This window comes from Rousettus aegyptiacus, unplaced genomic scaffold (assembly GCF_014176215.1).
Source record: "Rousettus aegyptiacus isolate mRouAeg1 unplaced genomic scaffold, mRouAeg1.p scaffold_m13_p_1, whole genome shotgun sequence".
NCBI lineage: Eukaryota > Metazoa > Chordata > Mammalia > Chiroptera > Pteropodidae > Rousettus > Rousettus aegyptiacus.
In genome coordinates, this window is record NW_023416284.1 from 113,386,046 (window position 1) to 113,405,365 (window position 19,320).

Consider the following 19,320-nt stretch of genomic DNA (forward strand, 5'->3'; position numbering starts at 1 on the left):
TACCCAAATCTCAGTAGTATAATAAAACAAAGCTTTATTTTTTGCATTTTCTTGCATTGCACCAAGAAAATGAATTGACTACTGAGATCATGAAAATATTTTGATCAGCAGCAGTTAAAATACAGGACGTGTATTGCCGCCAAAATGGGAATTTAAAATGCAGCATTCTAAGTGAACATTCAGATTGGTGTAGAAATCAGTCTCATGAATCCATTGTCATGCCTTACGAATGCATTTGCATAAAAATGGGCAAGCTTTTCCAAATTAGCAGTAATTGTGCTAACTCTAAATAATAATATTATTTCATTCACCTTCTTGGATGCCTACTAAGTACCATTAATAACTCATAACGTACTCATTTGAGTATTAAAAAAATGTCTGTTGCTTTGTACTTGAAATCTGCGAACTTTCCTATGGCTTTCTACCACTCATAACTGTACCACCCAGTGCAATAGTAAATATCAATTCTTTATCTTTGAATCTGTCATTAAATAAATCTGTCATTATACATCTAGCATGCTGATGGATAGCTTTTCTGACTTAAAGGATGCTCTGGCAAATTTTATTTCAACTTGTAGACAATTTAATTGTGGGCTTTCTTTTGGACTTAAAAAAAATACTTTTTCTACAATAATTCTAATCCTTAAAAATGGGAAGAACACAGTAAAATTTATTCTTTATGCAGTGTTTTTGTTCAATAAATGTTGATAAGACTACCTCAAACTTGGTAGCTAAAAGAATAACAAAACGAAAAATATATTCCAGAATTAAGCATTGATTAACAAGTATAAAAGTAAAATATAGATTAAAATGTCAGATATTGAAGTTCTCTGCTGTTTCATTATTGTTGATAGCAGCAAATATTATAAATCTCAAATTTACCCGGCAGAATGTCATGCAATTTGTCAAATCCAGTTTAGCTAAAACGAGGTTTGTTGCTTACACAATCAACTTGTTAATTCAGTTGGCACTTATTCTACTGCTGCTGCATAAATCCTCAACTATAAGCCACAACATACATTTTAATTTGCTGGTCAACAGATTAAGCAAAAGACATTTATTTATCTAAGTCGTATTGTAGTTACATTGATTATTACTAGCAGATTTTCCACTAGATTGTTTTTTTTCAAGTTTTGATTCAAATTAAAATTAGACTATATTGCATTTCCACTAATAATCTTCATGTCTATTCTTCTTTATTGTTTACATAATGATAACTCTTGAGAAAGTCTAATACTTCGGGTGAATGATTTTCCTTAAATATGGTATTTTTTGGTTCTGAATATATTTAATGCTATGTTTTTAATTATTGAAATAACCCTTTGAAAACAACTTTCTCTTCAATCAGAAGTCAAATAACCCAAAACTCAAGTGTCAGTATTAATTTTACATATTATTTTTATGATGAGCAAAGATAACTATAAATAAATGTACTGATTCAAAATTTAAATAAAAAGACATCTGTTTTAGAGATCAGTATGGAATTATAAATTCAGCTTAATCACATTTCAAAGAATGTTAAACCTAAAAGAGAATATCTTTAAAACACTCTTCTTCAAGTGAGGAAACAGATAGAGAGACCTAAATTAATTTGCTCAAAGAATTTTACAGTGTTAGATACAAAGACAAAGTAAGAACCTGGATCTACTCATGACCATTATATCTTAAGTGATTCAGTTCAACTCTCTAAGCTATTATGGGACATTTACATCATGCAAAGTACTAAATATAAGTTAGTCAAAGAGCTTAACATCTGGTCTCTATACTCAGGAATTTATAGTCTAATTTCATTTTTTTATAAGCTAAGATAATATCACCAGTTAGTATCTCTCCTCTCCTCCCCCCAAATCCAACTCAAACTGCATTTTAAAAATAAATTAATGCATATGTTTCTATATAGAAAGGACAGGGGAGGTAAGATGAAAAAACAAAAGACTAGCAAGGTACTTCTCTTACCTCATCAGTCTAAGGTGGCTTAGCTTGCCCATTCCTGAACCAGTCACATAGAAGGAAGAGAGAGTAAATATTTTGGCTTAGGTTGCCAATGGAAAGTGGTTATTGGAGACCCAACTATCCATTATCAATACATCTTTGTTAATTAGTATTGCTCACAATATATGATTCGCTTCAAAATGCTTTGCCTATATATATCTAAGTTAGCCAACGATTTAATTTTTCAGATGATCGTTTATCATTTTTCAGTTATGGCACTGCCATTTTTACCTGTATGACTCTGGGCGAATAAATGACTTCTTTGTGCCTCAGCTTACCTCTCTGTTTAAAAGAGACAATAGTAGCTATCTCTTGTGTTTTTGAACTAATACAGTAAAGTGCTTATAATTATACATGACATGTAATAAATACTTTATAAGTATTATGTACAACTATGATTATGGTTATTGATATTGCTATTAATGTTTTATTAATAAGACAAAAAGACATGTTACATTTGGCACAAAGATTTATGAATTGTTTTTTTACAAATTGCATCTAGCGGGAGCTGACATTTGATGGAAAATGATTGTTATAAACGAAGCTAAGAACCTTTGTACCTGCAGATTCCTAACTATATTTTCCTCTCATACGTTATCTGCTCAATGAATTTCTCCCTAATTTGTCTATAATGTGCTTTGACATCTTCCAAGTAGGAAATTAGACTTATAGTGATGGCAACATCAAACCACCTCCCTCTTTAAACAAACAGGGTTACAGAACAATTCTGTCTACATATTTATCAAGATTTACAATGTGGTGGTGATATTATACAATGGAGAAATGACAGTCTCTTCAACAAAAAGTTTTCCAGTTGAGAAACCTGGACAGGTACATACAAAAGAAAAAAAAAAAAAAGAACTGGAGCATTTCTTATACCATATACAAAAATAAACTCAAAATGGATTAAAGACTTAAATGTAAGGCCTGAAACCACAAAACTCCTAGAAGAAAATAAAGGTAGTAAACTACTTCACATCAGTCTGAGTAATATTTTTTTTGGATATGTTCCCCTAGAGCAAAGGAAAAAGAAGCAAAAAATAAATGAGACTTCCTTACACTAAAAAGCTAATGAACAGTGAAGAAAATCATTAACAACAAAAAATACTACCCTACTGAATTGGAGCATACATTTGCAAATGACATATCTGATAAGGGCTTGATATCTAAAATACTTAAGAAACTCGTACGACTGAATAACAACAACAACAATAAAATCTGATTAAAAAATGGGCAGAGGACATAATGACATTTCTCCAAAGAAGGCAAACATATGGCCAACAGACATGAAAAGATGCGCAATATCACAGTCATCCAAAAAATGCAAATCAAAAAACCACAATGAACTATCATCTCAAGCCTGTCAGAATGGGTATTATCAAAAAGTCAACAGATAACATGTGTTAGCAAAGATGTGGAGAAAAGAGAATCCTTGTGTACTCTTTGTGGGACTACAAATCTAAATATAGATATAAAATCTATAAATTGATCTATGGTATGACCTAGCAATACTATTTTGTTATCTGAAGAAAACAAAAACATTATTTTGAAAAGATATATGCACCCTTATCTTCATTGCAGCATTATTTACAACAGCCAAGATATGGAAGCAGCCTAGGTGTCCACTGATAAATGAGTGGCTAAAGAAGATGTGGTACATCTATACAATGGAATATTACTCAGCCATAAAGAGAATGAAATCTTAACATTTGTGACAACATGGGTGGACCTAGAGGGTATTATGCTAAGTGAAATAAGTCAGAGAAAGACAAATACCATAAGGTTTCATTTATATGCGGACTCTAAAACAAACAAAACAACAAAAAGAAACATAGAAACAGAGACCAAAGGGATGGTTGCCAAAGGGGTGGGAGGTGGGGGATGGGTAAAATAAGTGGAGACTATAGTCACTAATACTGCGATGTTTGCAGGGTGACAGATGATTACTAAAATTACTGGGGTGATCCCATCTTAAGGTATAAAAATGTCAAATCGCTACATTATACACCTAAAACAAATGTAACTAATATAACTAAAATAATATTGTATACCAACAATACTTAAATTAAAAATAAATAAAATAAAACCCAATTCATTAAAGAAAAAACATGCAAAAGACTTACTATTTGTACCACTGGAACTTACTTCACATGAACAAGACATATTTCCTATTGTCTAGCATAGGGGTTGCCAAGTTTTTTTTTTTTTTATAAAGGGCCAAATAGCAAATATTTGAGGCTTTGTGAGCCACAAGATCTCTGTTGCAGTTATTAAACTGTATCATTATTATATGAAAAAGAATCGAGAATATGTAAATGAATTGGCATGGCTATGATCCAATAAAACTTTATTTACCAAAAAGTATGTGTAAAGCTCTATATCATGAGAGAACTGGCTTGATTTTCTCTCGAGAGGGAAAACATTTACACTTTACGGGTTAATCCAGAATGAGGCTAAGAACAATAGGTCAAAAACATTTAAAAAACTGAAAATGTTGGGGTGCTGTAGAATGTCACTTCCCAACTTTGGTGGTTTCTTTCATATGGAAGGAATAACCTTAGAATTAACACCTTCCATCTCTCCAGCTTCTCTTTCACTTCTCACAGGGAAGGGCAAGACGACTGATGTAATTTGTGAGCTTGGAATGAGAAACAAGGCAGGCAGAGTCCTTCTCTCTCCTTCCCCTTTCTCTTTGGTGCCCCCCCAGGGATAAATTTCTCCTCTGCTCTTCCACAGTTCTGAAGGGATGAGCTCTGCTCCTGTGTAGGCGACCTCGTCCTGGTCCGACATGGCCAGTAACCAGACGAGTAAATCTGCATAATTCTCTGGATTATTTGGTAACAATTGCCATCAGATTCAAGGTACAGTCTCGTATTAGCTCACTTTCTAGTCATAAAGGTGATATTTTTATCATGCATATTTCTTATTTTATTTCAAACTGACATGGGAAAGGAGGTGCTGTTTATTGAATGTTTTTCTCAAACCCTAACGTTTATTGCATTGTTCCCGACATAGGAAGGGATTATAATTTTATAGAGACTCTTGGAGTCATCAGTGCCTATAGCTTTGGGCATTAATTTATTAATTTTAATGAATTCAATGTCCCTTTATTGAAAGGAAAGTAATCCATGCGCTGGGGGAGTACTAGTCTTATGAGCAGAGGAGCATTTATCACGAGGGATTCTGGCCAAGCGTGACTTTTACAGGACTTTAGAAGCAGCAACTTAGAAATAGGACATGACTGGCTAGGGTTACTTATCTGACAGTATATAGCAAGAGCAAGGAATCGGGAAATAAATACAGAGCCCAGAGTTCTTGGCCTTTGGGGACCGCTCCAGCTAAGAGGAGCATTTACAGAAACAAAAAAAGTTTGGTTTCTGATGGAACCACCAGGCAGGGGTTGCTCAGTCTTGGGCCTAGAAATTTATTTCAATATTTCTAATACTTCTGTTCCTGGAGATGCAGATGAACCCTAGATTCCTGAATCCTTCTGGCTTAGTCATAACTCCAAGCTGGTTAGACTCGCTGTACACATGCTTGCCCTTTGGTTATAACCCTCTCCCGCACCGTCATGTTGGCAGTGAGAAATAAGAACTTCCCCTCCTCTTACTCCCCCCATACTCAAGCATCTTATTGTCCTGAACACTGGGGCCTGGGCCGCAGGAACATGGGTAGACTCCTCCTCACTCATTTGGGTAGGAGTAAGGGAAGGTGAAGGTACAAAGAATGCAACATTTACTGAAGCCAAATAAATGTGAGAGGACTTGCCATCACAATCTATGGATGCAGTGAGGACAGACGCCTCTGAGACCCAGACAGGAACCTATCCCTGCCCTGGTGTGGGTGACGGTCTCCCTGCCCCTCACCTAGCATCCGAGGGCTCCTAGGCATTGAATTTTAACATGTGAAAAAATTATTTGGTCCTTAGTGGTTGCTAGAGGCTCAGATGAGCCATGAGGTGTTCTTAGATAGACTTTTTACTCTTGTGACTTGGGCAGATGTCTTTAGACCTTGAGCCATGACTATATGGGATTCACAGCATGTTGGGTGCTATAGGTTGTGTCCCCTCAGAATTCATCGGTTGAAACCTAACGTTGTGAAGGTCTTTGGGAGATGATTATGTCATTAGGGTAGAGCCCTCATGTTTGAGATTCATGCCCTTATGAAACCTCAGAGAGCTAGCTTGCTAGCACCTTCTGACATGTGAGGTTACAGAAAAAATAAAAAATGCTGCCTCTACTGTTAGAGATAAGTGACCTACTTAAGAAGCAGTTTAAATTGCTACCCACTCACCTGAGAGGGTCTGTAAGGAAGAAGAGGGTGAGAACAGAGGTAAATGGTATAGTAAGGATGTCTTGAGTAGCACGTGATGGAAGACTTGGTTTTCACTCAGCCACTAGGGGACACGACAGCAGAAAAAACAACAGATTCCTTCATGACTATTTTGAGGGTAATTCTCCAGATGAAAAAATCGCCCATGTTGAAGAAAATTTCATAAGAAGCATTTCCACAGCAAGAGTCACTGACATCAGTCTCTATGGCATTAGACTGATTATTTATTTTACTATTTAGTAACTAGACAACTAGAGGACATTGCATAACTATTCATTGATCCAAACCGAGGTGGTGTAAAAAAAGCCTTATTTGGCTCACTCTTCTTTCCAACCTCAACAGCTACCAAAGAAAACCAGGGACTATTTCTTAGCTTTCTATAACCCTTTCATTGATTATGAAAGATTAGTTCTGAGTCCCCCAAATTGCTGTAATAATACATTATATATTAAATCAAGGAGAAGTTAGTAAATTTCTTCAAAATGAATGACTTCAGATATTCAGATAGACTGAACTTTTTACAGTGAATCCAAATGCAAATATACATTAATTTATTTGGTGTAAATATTATTGAAGCAGACTATTGCCAATGCCTATTATTTGTTTATTCATCAGTAACACATACTTATATTTATGCATTGCGACTAGTATTTTTACAGACTTAATCTTTAAATATAATAGCAAATTCAGGAAGACCTTGAGGGAAAGTAGACAAAAAGAAATTATATGCTGGTTTTAAAGAATTGTCTTTTATTATAAACTTTTTTGGAATCAAACATGGTTAAACATAGTCACAGAGGTTCTCAAAATTCTGTGTTTACAGTGTTTTGAAATTTTAGAAATAAAAAGATGAAGTACTTAATTCCTTATAGGTAGACTGCATTGTGATATGGAAAGTTACACTTTAGCTTACTTGAGATAAAGGAATTATAAAGTTATTTTTGTGGCTTTGTGAAAGGTCATATCATATTTTAGTTTTAAAAGGTATCCACTATCAGAAAAACAAAATATGTTATAGTACTTTGAGTTGTCTCACACCTTGCCTGACACCATTTTTGTCAGGTAACAAAGCTCAATAGCCTTGATGCATTAATTTCTAAAAAATTTCAAGAGATTTTGAATAATGTTATTTTTAAGTAGATTTTTTTTAGTTAAAATATTTATATCTTATATACCTGTCAAAAATTATTAATTAAACATATCTACTGGTAAATGGACAGAGGCATCTGGGCACAATTATTACACTTGATTAATTGCATACACACTACCAGAGCAGCAGGCATATGGTCTGTAGGTTAAAAAAAATGAACTCCAACCAGAAGCTGGCCATGGATACATTTCTAAGTAAAACTATCTGTGTGCCCCAAGTGATCAATTTTGGAATGAACCAAAGGTCAACTTAGAATAATATAGAATCATGGGTCTCCAAGGAACCCTAAAGGGTTGTCTAATTCAATCCTTTGCTGCCTTCACATAAATCATCCAGACTCAGTGAATGTGGGGCAGCTTGTAAGAGAGATACCTAAGCAAGGAATTGACCACATTCTCAGGAGGTGAAATCTTCTCTTACATCGAGTCTACAACTATTTGGCTGCAATTTAACCTAATTTATCTTTTTTTCTAGTTAATAGGCTACAGAATACAGGTCACGATAACAAATTGCATAGCTGGGGTAATCATTCTAGTTAGGAATTTCAGAACATTTGGTTCAAGCTTTCTTTCTCACCCTTACATCATACAAATATAAAGTAATACAAATATGAGGGTTTTTTGACTCTGAATCATTAAAAAATATTATTTTGTATTTGTATATGAACTGGTCTACAGAGATTCACTAACAGTTAATCCAGAGAGGAAAAGTAGTCACAAATCCTTTTCATATTAATCAGACACAAAATTTTTGGAAAAAAAATTTGAGACAGAATTTTATTAGAGACAACGCTTTACATAAGTTCATTACTTTCAGAATCTATGTTACTATAAACTGCTCATCTTTAACCTGAAATTATGTAGAAATAGAAAAAACAAAATAGAGAATAAAAGAAAAATCAATCATAAAAGAGTAAAGTACATAAATCTTTGGGAAATATTATGCTGGAGAAAACTACAACTATTTCTATTATAATTGGATGATTTCCATAGTATAACAGCAGTTGAATCATAAGCATATATTTTGGAACATCAAATTAAAAAAATATAAAATTTGTAATTCTTACTTGCACTCTCCAGAAAATGAATGTATATGTTAAATACATTATTATTAAAAACTATGTAATATATGTCTGCACCAGATTGTAAAGTTTCAGCTCTATGATAACACTTTTTAATTAGCATGAGTAAATATTCTTGAGTACCTACCATGTGTAAATGCTGGAAGTCAAAACCAAGAGATACATAAAGACACTCATGAGATTTAGTTGTGGCTCAGTTTTCTTAGAATAAATTGTGCAGAATAGAAATCTATTGTTATCCATATACATCTAGTTACTAATTGAGTGAAATAGCTCAAATCACCATATGGCCATAAGGGATTTTCAATATTTAACTGCTCATGATATCTGTATGTTCAACTAAATTATTTGTACAAAAAGTAATTGTTTATGATGACAAAGAAAATATGAAATCAATTTGGTCATAGTTGATTAAATTTGGTTTTAAAGTTATAAAATTATGTAGTTGTTTCTACTTCTGAAAAAGAAAATACAGAATGAGAGATTTTTAGATAACATAATTTTTTTTTCTCCCCAAATGATTTGATCTAATAATTCTAAATACTAATATGTTCTTCAGAGGAATTTTTAAATGTCATGATTCGGCCAAGTCCCAAACTTGGGATATGAAGTCAAGCAAATAGCAAGTGTCATTGCTCAGCTTGGCCAAACTTGGGCTTCACAATCCAGGCAGATATCACACAACTCTATGCTGACAGGTGAGTTCTCTCCTTTTACCTGGAGTGTGCTGGTGTCCACTAAGAAGTTTACAGATTTGCCCCCGACTTGTAAGGTTACTCTGGGCTCCCGGGGGGCTCATAATGTAAGAGCCCTGACCTCCTCATTCTGCATCCTCGAAAAGGACTAGAAGGGGGCTTGTCCTTTTTCAGGGCACTCAGTCTTCCAATGTCCCTTTTTCTTGCAATATGTGCACTGGTCCTTTTCTAACCTGACTCTCCTGGGACTATCGTTTGCCCTGGGTCCCTGTTCTCGGCCCCTGCCTTTTCCTGGCGGTCCCTTTGGCTGGGCTTCTTGCATGGTTGCAAGCAGGACCTTGGTCATCCTCTTAGTCTGTGCTGTATCTACCTCATCTCTATTGTTGAATACTTGTTGGGCTATCTAGACTAGCTCAGATAGTTTCTTTCCTTAAAACCCTTGCATCCTCTGCAGTTTCTTTCTAATATCTGGGGCTGACTGACTGACAAAGGCTAAATTCACAGCCCTCCTATTATTAGGGTCCTCTGGGTCAATAGGGGAATATAACCGGTATGACTCTAAAGTCAAAAAGAGGTCAGTTTTGACAGGCACAGTTGTATTGTGGTTAGCACCACGGGACACCCAAGTTACTTTTTTGTAACAGACTATCATTATATTCAACAAGTATGTATCCACTAAGCTCTATGCAATTGGTAAATAGAAAATTAACGAAGAAATAATCTCAGTTCCAAGTTTGAGAAAACTGCCATATATAAATTACATTAGTACAAGGCATAATGATAATGTTACTAATAAAAGTAAAATAGAGTGCACATGAATTGATTCTCGAAATAACTATTATATTGTCCAAAGTAGTGATCTCTTTTTATAATATTTGCACTTGCTATGACTTTATTAAGTCACAGAATGCCCATGTCTATTTGTTAGAATTGAACTGCAATCACTTAATATATTCCTTATTTCATTATGCACGATTATATAAAAATCCTTTAATCTCATTATAATTATTTTTTTTAATCAAAAATAATCTTTAAATAGAAACCAAGCCATCTGCTTGCACATTCTTTGAGGGGGAAAGTAAACTTAGTAGAGGAAATGTATAGATACTCTGAGAAAGCTACAACCTTTTGCCATTATGCCCATGATATCTATATGCAGGTTTTGGTAACATGCTTCGAATTTTATCTTCTCTTTGCCTGTTTGTAATTGAAAGATAAAACCCAAGTGTTGTTAAGAGAAGTAATGAGCTAATACTCATAAAGCGATTTGCATGGTGCCCAACACAAAGTAAACCCTTAGGAATTACTTGCTATTAATAGATTCATTTCTATATGATCTGATGCTTTAACTTGTTTCTTAGCCTAGTAGAACACATTTTTCATTATGTTTTGCTAATGCTTTGAATGCTTTAATTGAAAAGGGATAATGATAGCAAAATAGCCATTTTGTATGAAAACAAAAGAATCATGAAGAACCTATATTTCTGTTCCTTAATTTTCAGTTTTCACATATTATTTGCTTATGAAGAGTTTTACATAGAGATTAGAGAATATGCAATGTAAAAAAGTAGGTTCACACCTTTTACTGACACTTATGATATATTATTGTCTATGGAACATGGAAATATAAAATCTGAACTTTATAATGCTTTTTCCTAAATGGATTTTTTTTTTTTCTAAACAGATTAAAGGTTTTCAAATTCAAATTTATATACCCTTGTATCTGGTGATCAGATAAGTGGGCTTTTTTCTATACATATATGTATTTGTATGTGTGCATTATACAGATAAATATTTTTCGTTTTTCTAAGATGTAAATAAACCTATTTATAATTCATCCAAAATAGAAAAAGAGTCAAAATGTTGAAAATATATAAATCTCATATAAAATTCTAACAAAAATTATCAGATATAAAATTCATTAACTTGTTTTTTGTTTAGGTGTTTGTTAATGCAATGTTTCTTTTATCATCTTGGATTAATAGACTAGTAACTTGCACTTAATCAAATGACATTCTGGTATTTTTAAAAATTATTAATAAGGTATAATATGAGCCATTTATTTCCTTATTAGAATTTTTAGGATTTTGCTACTAACCTTCAATATATTTATATACCACTGGTTACATATTGTATATCTTCTTAGAAAGGTAGTTTTCTTTATGGATTCATAATTAACCTTTGGAGTACACAAGCTTCATGAATAAGCCTCAGTAATGAATAACATACAGTGACTCTAGCACACTTAGGCATAGTCAAGAAAGGCAGTCTTCCAGCAAAGCTATTAATGTCAAAACTAATTTAGTTCTCAGAGAATTCGGTTAATTATTAGAATGTTTATCATATTAAAAATCTGTCCTATTTAGCATGGACTGAAATTATGAATTAAGAAGTAAACAATAATAATCCTTCCTTCCTACAAAAGCAAGAATCTGAGTGAGGTCGAGGCTAAATTGCAATTTAGTAAGCCTGACTAAGATAAGTGAGCTGAAGTACTCAGTAACTCAAAAAAACAAAGGGATTGATGGTACAGAAATGAAATGGTCATACATAACAAACTAAAAAATAATGCAGAGAAAAGAATTCAAGTATGAGGCATCAGGAAAAGGATTTGAAGACTTTTGATGGTGGAAGATACAGGGCAGTATAAATATATTTCTTTTAACTAGTGTACTTAACTGTCAATGGTGGATGAGGCAAAACAGTGAAGGCATTGAGATTGAGTGCATATGGAAATTACATTTGATTCTTTCATATATCTGAGGAGTTATTTGTTAGAAAGAAAAAGGAGGAGGAAGAGCTGGAGGTCGGGAAGAAGGAGACTGATGCCATAAATAACCCTTACAGGACATTTGGTCTTGTTTGGAATGTCCCAGAGACATTTGGTCCAGGCCAAAAGGTCCTTGATATTTGGTCTTGCTCAAAACATCTATGGAGACATTTCATCCACACCAACACATCTACCTAACCCCATGCGTCCTTACCAGCTAGGCTACCGAGGCAGGAAGGGTTATTATTGACAATACAGCCATGACACAATTATTGGACCAATACAACATGATAGTATTTTTTTTTAATGTATTAATCGCCCCTCAAAAAAAAAAGTATTTGTTTTTGAATCCAGGAACATTTTTTAAGTGTGGATGGTTTGAATGGGACCAAATTTCCAGAAACTTTTGGTATGAATCAAATATATCCATGGATGTTTTGGACAGGACCAAATACCCATTACTCTCTCTATAAATATAATACATTGAAACTGAGGAGGAATAGTCGAAAATTAATATATATTGAGCACCTACTATGTGCTTTAAAAATTTTTCCCCAAGTAAAATATATGCCAAATAAATATTTTCTTTCAGACTAAATACCTGTGAAAAATGTCATGGTGATTTACGAATAGAAGGTAATATCTAACTGCTTAATTTTACCTCACAAATCAATATTTTACAATATGTATTGAAGAGATTTTTCTCATACATAACAAAGTAAATTTCTATAATTCTAACTCCAAATATTTATGCTTTTATCTGCTGACAAAAACTTGCTATGTGGTATATGTGTCTTTCTAGCATTCAAATCAAGATGTGAATGCTTCAAGTCATGAGATTATAAGGAATATTAATACAAGACCTTTTTAAAATTTAGCACAATGCCATTAAATATGTTACTAGAAATGAAGTCACTAAACAGATGAGAGATTTATAAATACTGTAAAAGCACTGATACTCCTCAGGAATTAAGATTAGCATTAATTTTAGAACCACAGTCAACTGGACAGTGCTTTGAAGAATGCAAATATTTTGAAAGACTTTTAAAAAGAACATCATTTTTTATTTATACAAACCTACGCTTTTTGTTTTAATTATGCATAATACAAGGTGGAACTATTTTTAAAAAGAACACTTTTAAACTGTTTCAACAAAACAAATACAAAAACCAATCGAAATTATTTGATCTAAAAAATTTCTATAAAGTCTTTAGAAACCTAATTGTTATCCCACCTACAGAACTATATATTAGATTGAAATGACCAAAATTTTAACTGATGTTTGAAACGAGGAGGTGAAATGCATAATAATGCCAATCAGAGTAGTATCTGATGTGAAGATACTTTCTGTGGATCTGTGTCATTGTTTAGAAACAATTATATCCTCAAACTCATAATGCAATTTAGGTATTTAATTTCAGAGAAAAGATTATGCTTGCGCATACAATTTTGTTTTCATAAAATGAAAAGTAACAAAATAAAACACAGCTATCTAAAAAATATATTTACTTGATAAAAATTAGATCTGTTACAATTATTATTTCCTTGAATATAAAACAAATTTTAACTCCATTAGATATTTTTTTAATTTTCAGAAATATTATGAATGATCCCATGGAGTAATTTTACTTTTTATTTAAACTTTTGTTCAAATAATAGTTAATAGCAAACATTTATTGAGACCTCTACATGCCAGTACTATTCTAAATACTTTTTTGACAAAATTCACATTTAATGGAGAATTTAATATTCATAAACTACTCCATCATCCTCTCTTTACAGATAAAAAGAGACATAAGAGAGTTTAAATATGTTGTTCGAGATGACATATATAGCGTTTCAAGGACATAATTTATAATCAGAGCTTATACTCTTAAACTCTAATAAGCTATAATAGAAATGTGACCTTTCTGCAGATTTCTTGTAAAAATAAACCTAAAATTAAATATTAATACTTAGTCATTAAACATGCACTTATATAACACATAATTTCTATTCTATGTAATGTACATGTATTAACCCATTGAATGCTAAGAAGTTAAAAGCACAGCACTTCGGGCCCAGAATATCTAACATCTTTATTCTATAGGTAAGAATCCAGAAGAAAAGCAACACCCAGTAAAATGCTAACATTGATATTTGTAGAATACTAACATTTTTATATTATATCATTTACTGAACATAAAACTCAAATAGTCTATCAATTATATTAGTTACATACAGGGTGTGATTTCCTTATATCAGAGATGAGAAAATGTAGGATGCAAAAGATGAATTGCTGAAACTTCATAAATACCATAAGTAGTAGGACCAATGCCTAAAATCCATCTGTGCGTTCTCTAAATCCTCATGTTTTTCTGCTAAGAGTTGTTAAATACCCATATATATGGCTGCTGTTCAAAACTTCTTTTCATCGCCTTTTTAAAGAGCCTATTGTATGTCTGAAACTTTGCTAGGCACCTAAAATACAAAGATAAAAATATGGCCCTTTGCTTACAGATGGGGTTAACTGAAGCCCCCGTTCATGCCTGTCCTCGTGCGTCTTTCAGTTCAGCATCTATCTTGAACAACAGTGTCCTGTTGGGCTGATAAATTCTATGCCAACCTCTTTATAGATCTAAGAATTTAATATTGACAAAGACGAGGAATGACTCTTAAATTTCTTAAATACTATCTGAAGAACATGCCAAGTCTGAGCAGAAGAGCCCTTAACTCTGTACCCAGTGAGTTACTTGAAAGACCTATAGCAGAGATAGAGGCTTACAGGTGGAATGGGAACTCACCAGGTGATTAGAGTGATGATAGACATAAAGAAGTGACGAAGAGAAAGGCAAATAAGTCAGTACAGTGGGTGTATAGCAAAGATAGAGCAAGATGGAAGACCCGATTTGGGTCCAGTTAAATTTTTCAGTGAGTATTTTCTTCTCTTTCAGCACAGTTCTAGGAGCTGAGACTATTTTGATAAAATAGAGACAATTATTTTCTTGTCTGGTAATATCATAATGCAAGCAAATTAAAGAGGCAGTGAAAGCAGATTTAGAAAATATTAATAGACTGGAGTAAAGCACCTAGAGCATTCTTGTGCTGTAATTACTATTAAGAAAATATTTTGTCACACTAATTCATCTATGCTTAGAGGATTACTAGGAGCATTTAAACACAAAAAGGAGGAGAGGCATTTTTTTCTCCTTTTTAAAAAAATTCTGTATCTGATTCAGAAGCCTTTATCACTTTAATAATAAATAGCTAATAAAGTGGCAAAATAAAGCAGGTATGACTCTAAACAAGAAGGAATATGCAAACTAAACAGAAGAGCTGAAAATCAAAATAATTAAATGTAAGAAATAGTTTACAGGGACTTTCCATTAGCCCATAAAAAGGGAAAATTAGCTCACAGCTAAAAGAGGGAGGTGAGGTTATAAATAACAAGCAAAAGCCTAATTCTTAACTTGTAAGGAAAAAAGGGTCAAAATTAAAAAGAAAAAGCTACTTTATGACATAAATGTAGAATATTTGGCTAAGTGAATAATATTTCATTAAAAGGATATTTTATTAAGTACTTTGTCTATGTCATCACTTTTGAGAATCTCTCCTTTTGTAGTTTTTCCATATCGATAAGTCCCTTTCAATGATCCCACATTATTTATGAGGCCAGTTCCTTTATCCCATTGCATTTTATCCTCACTGAATTAGATCTCAACAGTCTGACCAGAGTCAATGTTGTATCACATCAGACATAACTGTGAAATTTCCCCTTCTCCCTACACATAACTTTTATATCTCTCTCTGATTAATACTGTCCAAGAAAAATTGGAAGAAAGGAGTGTTTTTTCTTCTTACCAGAACCATCTTCTCCACAGCACTAGGGATCTATAATAAGAAACAGGACACCAGAGAAGTCCATAGTTGCCAGAGGAGACAGCTGCTACTGAAGGAAAGTACTGCTTCAGCTTATTCTGGGAGACACATGGCCAAGAGGATCTTCACTAGAATATAGCGGCGTAGAGTACTTTTCTTACTCATGTAGTTCTAGAAGCACTCACATGTAACAAAGATAACTTTCTGCATTCTATGTATAAAATTCACTTTCTGAATTGAGTATATTTCTGTGAATTCTATCCTCATCATCCCGCTCCTTGTGGAAATAGGAAATTGCCTCTCACTTGGTATCTTGATACTGATTTCCTGGCTTGTGTTTCCTCAAACGATTCTCCACAGAGGAGCTAAAGTTAACATTTTTTTTTTTAATGCAATCTTGTCATCACATTCACCTGATTAAAAGCCTTAAAAGCCTCATGAGTTAGTTCATTATTTTCTATAGACTAAAGTTCAAATACCTTAGATATATTCTCAGACTTTTACTATCTGGTCTGAGATGTCTTCTCTGACAAAGGAAACTTACTCTGCATAAAAGAGATTTTACATTTTTTGTTTGTCTTTCCCAGACAAAATGTACTGCTTCAAAGACTGTATTCTTCTTCCCTGTAGTACTGTGTACCACAGAGTTGTGTAATTTCTTGTTTCTCTCTCGGCTCATTGTTTCTGACATTCTACTACACGTTTCTTTTACTCACTCTTTTAACTTACACTTAGCACTAAATGGAATCCAAATAATTAGTTGTTAGTTGAATGAGTGAATGAATGAGTGACAGAATGGATGTACAAACCTGTCCCTGACTGTGGCTTGGGCCTGGATGTATCCTTTAGTTTGTTCATACCTCTAGTTCCTGTTAATATAACTGGATTGGAAAAATTACTACTCTTAAAATTGGGACATGTGGCCTTGAATCCCCTGGTTCCATTTTATTAAATGTTATGTTCTTTGTCTTCTCTGGGGCTATTTCCAACTTACAAAATGAACATTTCCTTACAGAAGAGTTATAAACATCAAATATGGTTAATGTAGGCAGAAACTCTTGATAACATAGGTAAATATGTCAATTTCTAAGACACTAGTGTTGATTATCTTGTTACTACTTTAAAACTGGTTGATCCTGATGTGATTTATGTGGCACGCTCATAAATCACTGTCACATGTAAGATAGCAGAAATAGCCAGCTTAGTTCTCTCAACAGACTGAGCAAATATTTATATCATTTTGGTGTTGAGAAAATGAACAGCAGATTTCCCAGGAATTCTTTTCACTCTGGTGTGGGCTAGACATGGGCATCTGTGATAAGGAGTGTAGGTGACAATGTAATTCCCATGGAGCCAGGAGTCCCAGATCAAACAACATTTCATCAACTTTCTTAGATTCCAGCTCTATGCTAGCTTCTTCTACATGGGCTTTGCAGTCACATATTCTAAAGTCACATCCTAAGTGAGGATCTCAATTTGGGCTTGGAAGATTACAATAGCTTAGAACTACCTATGCTTCAATAGCAAGAAAGTTTGGTCTTGAATGAAACCTTAAAGAATACGAATGATCCAGATAGATTGAAATGGAAGCTAAAGGGTATTTCAGGTCAGAAAAAACTCAAATAATTTTACAATTAGAAAAAAACATTAATGGGAAATTAGGCAAATTAGATGCCTGCTATGCTTGCTAGATTTAATACTCCTTTCTTTGCTGTGTAGAACTGTATGATGACTAATTTTGGGGGAGAGAAACAGTACAATGTGTCAAGTTAAGTTGCACTAGTTAAAATGAGCACAGGCAAAGTATAAATAAGAGTCAGGCATTAAACATTTTTTTCCTTGAATATATTTTTGTTATTTACATTTTTCCTTTAATTTTATATGCCATGAATCATTAATTATTTTCTAGTTTTAATAGTAAACACTTCTAAATATATTTGCCATTTCAATACATATAATTTAATTTCCACTGGAAGTTTTAATAATATGTTTTCTGAGTCTTAGATGATATTAAATTTTTATTTTTCCTTCAAACATTGTTTTGAAAATATATAAACATAAAAAATATAAAAAGTACCTTATTATAAAGAGGTGAAAGGTTAAAGAAGTACAAATTAATAGTTGATAGATGGTCACGGGGATGGGGAGCACAGCACAGGGGATGCAGTTAGCAGTAATGTCATGGCTGTGAGCAGAGCCAGAGGGAAGATAGAGTAATCAAGTGGATCGTTTCATAAACTATACAAACATCTAACCAATCAATGTACTACATACTTGAAACTAATAATAAAATTAAATTTTAAAAAGTTACTTTTCTTATCAATATTTTTTTCTTCTAGAAGAGGTAATATTTACTTTCATTGTTTTGTCTGAATTCATTTGTATATTTGGTGAACATACATTTTAATTGAGACAGTGGGAAACGCAAAGGTAAATTAAATATGTCCTCTGAGGATAAGATATCCGCAGAGGAAAAAACATATTATTTATATAAAACCTGAATTTCTGATTACTCATTTGCTTTTTTAAACTGATACCATGGGATATTTATAAATACTGAACATTTAGTAAGAAATTTTTATTTCATAATGTGGAAAAAATGGTAACAATGATCTTTTTTAAATTAAAAATTAAAACTTTTGAATTAAAAATTTTAGTATTAGCTATGAAAATTTTAAAAAGCTACCATGTTTCTCTTGCCTTTTATTCATTTCTTTCCTCAAGTGGATACTGTTGGTGCTTGTTGGTTATATTGCAAAAGTTAATTTTTGAGTGTCATCCTTGTGCAGGGGCCATGCTAATCTCTGCATCATTCCAATTCTTGTATATGTGCTGCTGAAGTGAACACTGCAAAAGTTAATTCTTAAGGCACAAAGGCTCTGAATTTCCTTTACCTCATTCTACTGATGACATGAAGAATGTCTGTATAAAGAAGACATTTATGTTTTTTTATTGTAGTGAACTCACACTATTACAAAGCTGATGTTAATTCTGAATAGATCTTGGTAGAGTTCAGTCTTGTTTGTTTCTCCATCCTATTCTACCATTTATTATATATTTTCTTTTGCCATTGTTCTTTAAGAAATCATACAAAAACATTTTGGATGTCTATTGTTCCCTTGTTGTCATTTTCAGAGGAATTATAATATTCAGGGTAATAATTAGATACTTTTATAAAGTCAAACACATTTTTAGATATTTGTGGCAGCTAATCTTTCCTTTTAAAATTATGCCACATAGTTATTAGTTTCAAATTTTTAGTCATTTCCCAATAGCAACAAGTCTATGTTTTTCGTCTTGGATTAGATTTTCTATTGAATAAATTTAAAGTTGTCAATAAAATTTTGAAATCTGTTTATTACACATTCTAAAGGATTTATAACATGTTAGAAATAATGAATTTTGAAAGTGGGTGATTTTATTATGTCTGATAATTATAACT

General features: G+C 32.9%; 1 pseudogene; it reads right to left on the reverse strand.

Moving 5' to 3' along the window:
- Positions 1-18,634: 18,634 nt before the first annotated feature.
- On the reverse strand, positions 18,635-18,726 carry LOC118606439 (annotated as a pseudogene).
- Between the last annotated feature and the right edge of the window lie 594 nt (positions 18,727-19,320).